The sequence below is a fragment of the Spermophilus citellus genome (assembly GCF_964194105.1).
Source record: "Spermophilus citellus genome assembly, chromosome: 6".
Lineage (NCBI taxonomy): Eukaryota > Metazoa > Chordata > Mammalia > Rodentia > Sciuridae > Spermophilus > Spermophilus citellus.
The window spans coordinates 105,206,943-105,217,214 of record NC_138187.1 but is presented as its reverse complement, the minus strand read 5'-3'; positions in this window follow the sequence as shown (position 1 = coordinate 105,217,214).

The window sequence follows — 10,272 nt, the reverse complement described above, 5'->3', positions numbered from 1 at the left end:
ATGCTAGGCAGGAACTCTATCACTGAGCTACAACCCCAGACTTTTAATTATTTTTTAAAATATTTTTTAGTTGTTGATGGACCTTTATTTTATTTATTTGTATGTGGTGCTGAAAATCGAAACCAGTGCCTCACACATGCTAGGCAAGCGCTCTTCCACTAAGCTACAACCCCAGTCCCCCAGTTTAATCTTAAATTGAAATTATTACTCAGATTTTTAAAGCAAATTTATTTTAAAGCGGGTTTCCAAATTTTCCCATACGGACCTGACCTGTTATCAGGCTACCCTCAGGCAAATAAAGCATTGTGGCTGCAGGGAGATATAGAATGGATAGTACACCTTCATAATTCAATTTTCACAAGAATGATAAATTAGATTAAGAGTATTATTCTCCAAGGCTGGATTGTAGCTCAGTGGTAGAGCAATTGCCTTGCCTATCATCAGTACCACATAAAAATAAATATATAAAGATATTGTGTCCATCTACAAATAAAAAATATTTAAAATAGAAAATACACTATGCTTCAGAAAGACAAAGTGCAGTCATTGAACATAAGCCCAGCTACGCAGAGGCATAACTAAAGGCTATCTAGTCCAGACTCTGGTTAGAGCATAAAACTCACAGTAATAATGCTCTTTTGAATTTTCACATGGAGGGGAAAGACACTGAATATTGGTTGACTAGTAAAGCATGAACATTATTAAAGCATTGCATACTGTTGAAAAAATCTAAACAAAAGAGCTATTTGTAAACATGACAAGTAGATGGAATAGTTCTTTTGTAAGAATTAAACTAGGCAGCTTTCCTAGTTATGTTACAACACATCAAAATATAACACAATATTGTGACTTTCATTTTTGCAATGTGACAGTGAATTACAAGTGGAACAAGAAGTAGGATTAACTTTGTTTTTCACTACACCTCAGAACCAGGGTGGTCGTGAATTTGATAATGCATAAGGCAGAAGACCTGAATGGTGAATGCTACAAATTTGTCTGCTCTAAGAAACTGATGAGGCATATCTATGCAAGCATTTATTCATATAACAAACATATATTCAAAAAATAAGTGTTTAAAACTTTACCATATCATTGGCATTTCATTAAGACTAAGGTTCAAAGATAAACAAGTCAGTCTTTTTTTAAAATACTGATACTAAGTAGTATTAGCATTAACCCTTTTTATTTACTTTTAAATTTTATTTATTTGCAGTACCTTGGGATTAAACCCAGGGCTTCATGCATGCTAGGCAAGTGCTCTACCACTGAGCTATAATCCTAGGCTAGCTAAATAAATCAATCTTAGCCTAAAATATACATGATGGCTCAGGGAATCATGGGAGACAAACACAGTGATGGGCAAGTATCCCTAGAAAATATACACTAATAAACATTTCATATTTTCCTTTAGTAATTTCATTTACTCATATGAAAATTATGATTTGGAAAGATCTTCAAATAGGTCATCTTTCAGTGGGATCCTTATTTAAACCTTTCAAAATAATTGGCATTTGTTGAGTTTATTAATGATCAAGTATCAACAGTTTTACTTTTGGGCAGAGTCTGATATTTTATTTTGGATGTGAATTGCTTTCTTATTTCTCTCTGAAGTGTTTGGGCATTTGAAGCCACTGATTTGACTTTGTCACTACACAATGCCATTTACTAGCACACAAAAAAGTCATTCTTAGAGAAACTTTGATTTATTTTTATTAGTTAGAAATGTGATTCTCTTAATTTTTTTTCAGATCTATTTTTCATCCTGTTGATTTTCTCTGGAACTTTTCTTTTTGGAATGTCTTATTAAATGGACCTGACTATTGGTTAAGAACAGCATTCAATGATGAACAACTATTAAATATCTACTCTGATAGGAATGTGATCTGCTAATACAAATTACTTGTGATCCCCATTTTGGAGTCTGATATAATTGTAAAGGGAGAATAATAATCAGAAAAATATTAAAAAATGTGGGACAAGGTGTTGTTGACACCATAATGAATATGAAAGATCAAAGGCTTTCACAAAGAGAAGGCCAGTTTTAAATGGTGTTCATTGGGGCTTCATGGAAGTAGTGACTCTTAATATTTTTGAGGTTTGAAATGATCAATTTATAGCCTGTCCAAATGAAGCTGTCCATCTTTAGTGTTTTTGAGTGACAGAAATACAAAGAAGACAAGACAAAAGAAAAATTCTTTTTTTTTCCCCCAATCTTTTGGAATTTACTGCTTAGTTTATAGTCAGTTTAGTGAACTTCCATCTGCACTTGGAAAAAAAAGGTGTTCTGTTATTATCAAGTGTAATGCTTTGTAAATACTGGTTAGGTCAATTTGGTTGATAGTTCTATCCAGATCTTTTATGTCTTTATTGATAATATCATCTATTTGTCTATTTATTTTTTGGATGTTTTAATTTCCAATCCAGACTGTGAATTTGTCTATGTCTCTATTTAGTTTCATGATTTTTTTTCTCATGAATTTTAAAGTTTTAATGTTATGTCTTCTTGATAAATTTCCCCTGTTTTTATTATCAACATACCATTTATCTCATAAGATTCTTTGTTTTGAAGCCAGCTTTCTAATTATTTGCATGGCATTTTCTTCCATTCTTACATTTTCAAGCTTCTTGTGTCTTTTAATGGTGGTAATTGGAGGTGGGCGTTTAGTGGTGGGTGGTTGTTGGCGATATGGCGTTTTTTAAAATTTTAATGTTATTGATGGTATTAAATGATAGTTGGTATTGGTAGAGATGGGACAATTTTCAGCCTTTTTTTTTTATTTTGAGACTTATTTGCTGAAGCTGTCCTCAAACTTGAGATCCTCCTGCCTTGGTCTACTGAGTCACTGGGATCATAGGCGTATTTCACTGGACCTAGCTCCATGGTCTAAATTTATTGAAGAATTATCTGAGTTTGTTCCATAGGGAAGGAGCTTGAGGTTTGCTGCATAGGGAGACAAAGATGGAGGCACACTGACCCTTAACTCTGAACCCAGAGGTGTCTAGATTTGCAAAAGTTGAGTCAAAGAGAAAGAAAACAGGTTCCTGAAAGGATGCAGGCAATGCAGTCAGCAGGAATAATAATCTCTAGAGCTTGAATAAGAATCCCAGTGACCAAGCTTGGGTCAGAAGGAGTATGGGGTCAGAGGGGAGCAAAAGAAGCAACTGCCCTGGGTTGAAGACCAGGGCTCACTACCATTTTTCCAAACTTTAAAAAAGTTAACGTATCTACTATAATTTTGATTCCTTTATTTTTCTCCCTGTATACTAAACTCATTTAATTGCCTTTTGTTAGTAATTAAAGTAATCTCAAATAATATTACTAATGTATGCATTTTTGACGCAATGTTTTAATTCAAAGGTTATTTGAAGTAGCCTGAGAAATTAATCATATGCCCTTAGTTTTATTTAATAATCAAGAAATACGTGTATAGCTAAACCTCATCTCATCTTTTTTCTCCTCCATCAATGGGGTGGCTTTGGGAACGAAAAAGTAGAAGCAGCCTGCCCTCGACTTTGCTCCATAAAATAGAAGAGCTGCATTGCCACTCCTGCATTTGCAGATGATGGGCAGTTTATGTGTCTAAGTGAACATCACACTGGGCTTTGAATTAGTCTTATTTTGGGTATATTTTAATGTTAAGTGGATTAACAAGCATAGGTTCTGTTATTCAGGAATTGTTTTATTAGGGTCTATTTCATTAGAATTAACTGATACTGTAAGTTACTAAAGAACTTTAGAAGCTGTTAAAATAAGTCTTCATAGAAGCTCTATAAAAATACTATTATTGTTATTTTATATAAATTGTTCATAGATTGAAAAAGACCCCTATCAAGCCATTTGCTTTGGCTGTTTGTAGATATACCATGATGATACACACTAAGAAGCTTTCTAAATGTTTATCTGTAGGTGCTTTTTGAAAGTCTTTCCATATTTGTGTATAGATTGACTGTTAATGAGCAAATATGTTTTTACTTGTTTCTGACCACTAAGCACAGCAGGTAAATTTGGAAAGAAGTATATCATTTATTTCACTGGTCAGTGACTTGACATTAAAAGAAGCTTTTTGGAGTCTGAGAAAATCTGATCATTTTATAGTTAGAGAAAGCTGAAATTTACTTACTTATGAAGAGGTAACTTGATTTATTTCTAATAGAGATTTCTGATTTTTTTTCATACTGGGGATTGAATCCAGGGGCACTTTAACACTGAGTTCCATCCCAGCCATTTTTATTTTGAGACAGGTTCTCACTAAATTGCTGAGGATGTTCTTGGATTTATGATTCTTCTTCTACAACCTCCAGAGTTACTGGAATTACAAGTGTGTGCCACTATGCCCAGCTAGAAGAAAATTCCTGATTATGATGAAAATTATTTATACTTTTCCATTTGTGAATTATTTAAACAATTTTATTTGTGAATTATTTTAAATAATTTTTACTATAAAATTTTTGGAAAAAATGCATATAAGGAACTCTTAAAATTCAACAGTAAGAAAACAACTCAACAAAAATGTGGGCAAATGATCTGAATAGATACCTCATTAAAGAAGACATGCTGATGGAAAACTAGTAGGTGGAAAGATGATACATTATCATCATTAGAACATTGAAAAATGAAACAAGTAAATGTACTACACACCTATGAATTTGAGTGGTGAATTTCTAAAACATTAACAACCCCAAATGATGGTGAGAATGTGAAGCAAAAGGAACTCTCATCTGCTTATGGGAATGCAGAAGCACATGGCCAAAACATACTATTATCATATGATTTAGCAATTTCACTCTTTGGTCTTTAAACAAATGAATTGGAAGCATACCTACACAAAAATTTGCATGTGAAGTTTATTGTAGTTTTATGCATAATTTCCAAAAATTAGAAACAACCAAGATGTTCATTAATTGGTGTCTTTCAATAGGATAAACAAAATGTCATAATTTTGTGTATAGAAATATTATTTAGTGACGAAAATAAATGCATTAATAAGCCACATAAAAGCATGGAGAAACTTTAAATGCACATTGCTAAATCAAAGAAGCCCATCTTAAAAGGCTACTTACCATATGAATTCAACTATAAGTATCTGCTTATAGTGTGACATTTAGGTCAACAGTTGACCACATAACATTTTAGTCAACAGTTGACCACATAACAGTGGTCCCAGAAATTATATTGCTGGTGGTGTCATAACCATCTTACTTTGTATAATTACATTATATGATGTTCATAAAATGTATCCCTGTAATTAGTGATGTGTGACTCATCTATGACATTCCAGAAAGAGCAAAACTATGGAGACCTAGTGGTTTCCAGGGGTGTGTGTGTATGGGAGTAGGGGTGGGGGCTGAGGTGAGAAAAGGAATAGGCAGAGCAGAGGCATGTTTAGGACAGTGAGATTACTGTGCATGATACTATAATTGTGGATACAGGATTTGTTAATACCCATACAACACAATGAGTGAAACCTAATGTAAATTATGGGATTTAGTTAACAATAATGTCTCAGTATTGGTTCATTGAGTATAACAATCCTCTATATAAATAATGCTCTAAAGCTGCTTTAAAAATGGCTAGTTAAAAAGTATTAAAAATATCTAAAAGTGCAAAAAAATAAGTGATCTATATTAATGAATTGTCATGAAGCAAATACCATAGAATCACTGATTATAAAATAAGTTTACTATAAAACAAACAACTAACTGAAGTTGGTGAACAAAGCCAGTAGGCCTGTCATTATTTTTGTTGTTATCTGAGAGTGAGAATGGACTATTCAGTCTGCACAAGCATCTGATTTATTTGGGAACACTGGCGATTTCTATTGACATATTTTATCAACTCTACAATACTTTAAAAAAAAATTAGTATCTCTTAAATTGAATGCATCTTACAATCAGTGGCACTTTATGACTAATGGCCTTTTTTTTTTCTCTTGGTGGTACATAAATATATGACATCCTGAAATTCAATAAAACATTGCAGCTTCTTTGTAGTCTCTTAGAAGAAGGCTATCTCTCCTAACTTTAAGAGAATTATTCAAAGATCTAGGAGACCAGGGCCTTAGTCTTCGCTTTGTTATTAGCTAGATATCGACCTTGGAGGTGTCCATTAACTTTTGATATTGAGTTTCATCATCCATAAAATGGTATAAGTTAAAAGATCCTTAAGGTTCCCATTAGCTCAACATTTGAACCTAGGCCACCTTGTTAGAATAGGCCAGGGAAGGTGCCAGTGTAATATAAATGAAATTAAATTGCTCTGCTCTCCCTATGAAGTACCTGGGCTGTTTCCAAATGGAAAATGCAGCTTAGTAATTGTTGTGAGCAAGAAATGTTCTAGCCAAGTTCAGTGAGGAAATAGCAGTAGAATCGTAGGACTCAGGGCATGCAATCACACGTTTTATATATTTGGCACCACCTCGGACTTTCACATGAATAGAAATGAAAAACTTTTTAGTTTTCAAAAATAAAATGCTTCAGATTTAAATTTGATTTGCTTCTGAATTATTCTTAGGAATAAGGGGGAAATTAGCTAAGTCTCCAAGTCACCCTCCAACCTTCCATCTGTTGGCTCACCCCCGTGCCTCCCCAACAACTTCTGCGCTACTGTTCTACCACCAGTGCCCACTGTTTATTATTCGAAATGTCCCCCTCCCCCCACACACTTCAGGCTCTAGGTTCTGCATACAGATCTACAGGCTACAAACTGTCTTCAACACCAAAGTTACTTTAGAGTGTGGACTCCATCCTTCTAAACCCTCCTCAGCAAGCCTTAAGCTTCAATAACTCTCCAAACATAGCAATACAGCTACTGTCAAAAGCCAGTGAGCCAGTGGACCAATTTTGAAATCCTGGATTTTATGTCTCCAATAGTTGCAATTTGTGAGCAAATTAACAAACCCCAAAAGACTACTAATCTTTGCTACTAGCTTATATGAGCATGTTGTTAATAACACAGTTGCATTATCGGTTAATCACAATTGCATATTCTGTTATTGTAATGATCTATTGTTCTTACAGGTTAACTTCACAAGGGCATTAGTCTGGCTGGTAGTATTGCTTAAATCTATTAGTTAAAAACCAAGGATAGCTATATAAATCATCACTCTACCCACCATGGAACCTAACAGCTGTCTGACACAGAACTGTTGTTTGCTTTGTTGAAAAGCTGTCTCCCCACAGTTCTGGCTGGGAATGAAGGTGAGTGACATGATGAACAGGCATCATAAAGGGAAATTCAGGGCAATTTAAATTTAACCATTTCTGCTTCACTGATTTTAAATCGTGGAGATGTGAAAGCCTACTGTTGCTCTTTCATCAGAATTTGAGAATTGATCAAAGGATTTCCTGTTCTTCATCTTATTGTTATTTATTATTTTTGTAAATTTCATGCTTACAGGTATCTTGATTTGGGGAGTACAATAGATATTGACAAAATTCTTTTCTATATACAGATTTCCTACAGTAATTTAACTGAATAAAAAATTATCACTCATTTCTCCTTAATTTTTCTTCTTTCTTCCCCATCACCTAGTCTATATCCGTCATTATTCCCTTGGATTTGCATAATTATAGAGATTTTGATAAACATGTCTTGATGTTTATGCATTCAAAACAACCAAGATTTATTTGATTTGATACAGTGTTTAATAATTATATTAAGTGCCAACTAGTAAGCTGGTTAACAGAATTGTTCCTCAGATATTTTTATAGCATATTTATTATGGAATAAAATACAAATAGATTACTTTTGAGCAAGATAGTGGCATGAGGGAAAGGATTTTTTCTTCCTACTTCCAAATTCTATTTAAATAACCAATAAAATTTACAAATATATTTTGAAAACTAGAGATAAATACCATTTGTACACTTTAAACTTTCATTTGGAGGAAAGCTATGATATTTATCTATTTTTGAGAAATCAGTGACATGTCATGGAAGTGACAAGAGCTGGAGGAAATACTGAGCTTTGGGGCTGTGAACCTCCCCTTCATTTTCCCCATCAGTCATATTTGTACTACATCAATACACTGTTCTCTATATTCCTGGGCCTAGAAAAATAGCAGACACTGCTAAATGGATCACTCCAAAATAATTCCTCTACTGTCTTCTTCTACAGTGGATTTTCTGCCTGATTGAGAAAGGAACTTCTAATTCCCAGAAAAATTATGAGTCTATTGCATGCATGATTTTATGTTGTTTGTGTAGTGAAGACATCTGTAGGTCAGAAGGTATTGCATGGAGATGAAAAACAAATATTAAAAATTAGAAGATGGGGCTAGGGTTGTGGCTCAGTGGTAGAGCGCTCGCCTAGCACGTGTGAGGCCCTGGGTTCAATCTTCAGCACCACATAAAGATAAATAAAGGTATAATGTCCATCTACAACTAAAAAATATTTTTAAAAATTAGAAAATGGTCAGGTGAGGACATAGGAAAAGTAGCAGTTACTGACTTATTAATTGCAAATACTTGGCAGAGAAATCAAGTTAATCTTTCATATCTGATAGAATATAGAAAACTACAGAATACCTGAGGGGAAAACAGCTTTCAAAACACAGTCTATATTAGCCAAATATGAAAACACACGAAGAATATGGGCATCTTTAAAAACAAAGAAAGGAACAATAATTGGCATAAGTTAAACTTATTATTTTAACAATTTAAGTGAATTATATTTTTTGATAGCAGTGATTTTTTTTTTTCATATTGGTTATAAATAAAACCAAACCACCCCAGATTACATACTGTAGTGTTTATGAGGAATATACTTTAAATAAGGAAAATTAACTATTAAACATACAGGGAAAGATTTATTAGATAAATACATGTGGAAATACTAAAATAAAACAGATAAAGGCAGATTGAGGTGCCCTAAAATACTAGGCTGAGAGAACATGAGAGACCAGGCTTCAGTCACTTCTACCTTAAAATAAACTTTTGGCTCTGTGGAGGTATGCATCCTTTTCCCAGCAGATATTGAATCCCCACCAGGCCAAAACTTATATCCTGTAGTTTACATGCTGAGATTTGTAGTTTTCATTAGAACAGAACATTTCATTCTTATAGTTAGCCACCAGGGTCATCTCGCTCATAATTCCCTTCCTTTCCCCCCAATTTATTTGTTCTTGTCCTTTCTACCCTCTCCTGTGGAGAACTGCTTCATGTATATTCTTTAAGTTGCCTAATTGCTTTCTTACAAGTCAACCTACCACGTTGCCTATACCAATCGAAAATCTTGACAAACAACTGATGTAATTCTCTTCCCTAACTTGTGGGTTTTGCCTTCAAAGCTCATTTGAAGTCTGTAAGAGCCTGGATCATGCTCCAGGGTCTGCCTGATCTGTCTCCCAAGATTTAACTCTGATCAGCCCAAGTAAATTCTCTTTGTTTCTTAGTCAATTTGTGCCTCAGTTTCTCTTAAGAGTCCAACACACAAAATAAAGGAAAGGGGGGACATTGGCCAGGCAATTTGCTTGGGGCTGGGTATGTAATTGAGTAAAACAGAGAAAATTCCAACCCTAGATGAGAACATGATCCAGTGGGAAAGACGTGTTGAACAAATAATTGCATAATATAAAGTTAAATAATAAATGCTACAACTAAACCAGAAGTTAGTGTTTGAAACACTATTTTAGAAGGGAATGGTTTTCTGAAGAACTGACAACTATTCAGGGACCCTAGAGGAATGAAGAAGATTTGTGCAGTTACTTGGGGATGCTTCAGTGATCTAGAACGGTACTTCTCAAAGGATGGACCATGAAATATTTGTTTCTAGTTAGTGATAAGAAAATTGCCCTAGAACTCAAACCAACTATATCACTAAGCACGCTGTTCAATGCAGATGACTTTCTCTTTATTTGCAAGAACTTCTTGAGGAAGAAAGCACAGCAATCTGCAATGTGAATCATGCTTTTTTATCTTGTTGCACTTTGAGTAACCTGGGTAGATGGAATAAAGTGCAAAGGCCCAAGGCAAAAGTGCAATTATCATATCACACAAGACAGATCCAACTGAGAAAGCTATGTAAGTATACTTGGCTTAATTATATTAAATAATTAATTTAAAGTTACCTGACTTAGATATTATCTGAATTATTTAAAGAATTAATAAGATTTCTTTCAGAGATATGAAGACCCCAAGTCTCTAAAGATCTCCTCATCCAAGCTCATTATCTGAGTCTTTCATCTATCTAAATTTTCAACTGTATAGCTCCACTTTAATATCTAATAAGCCTATAGAACATAATGTACTCCAAAATGAAGTTTTAATTCCAAT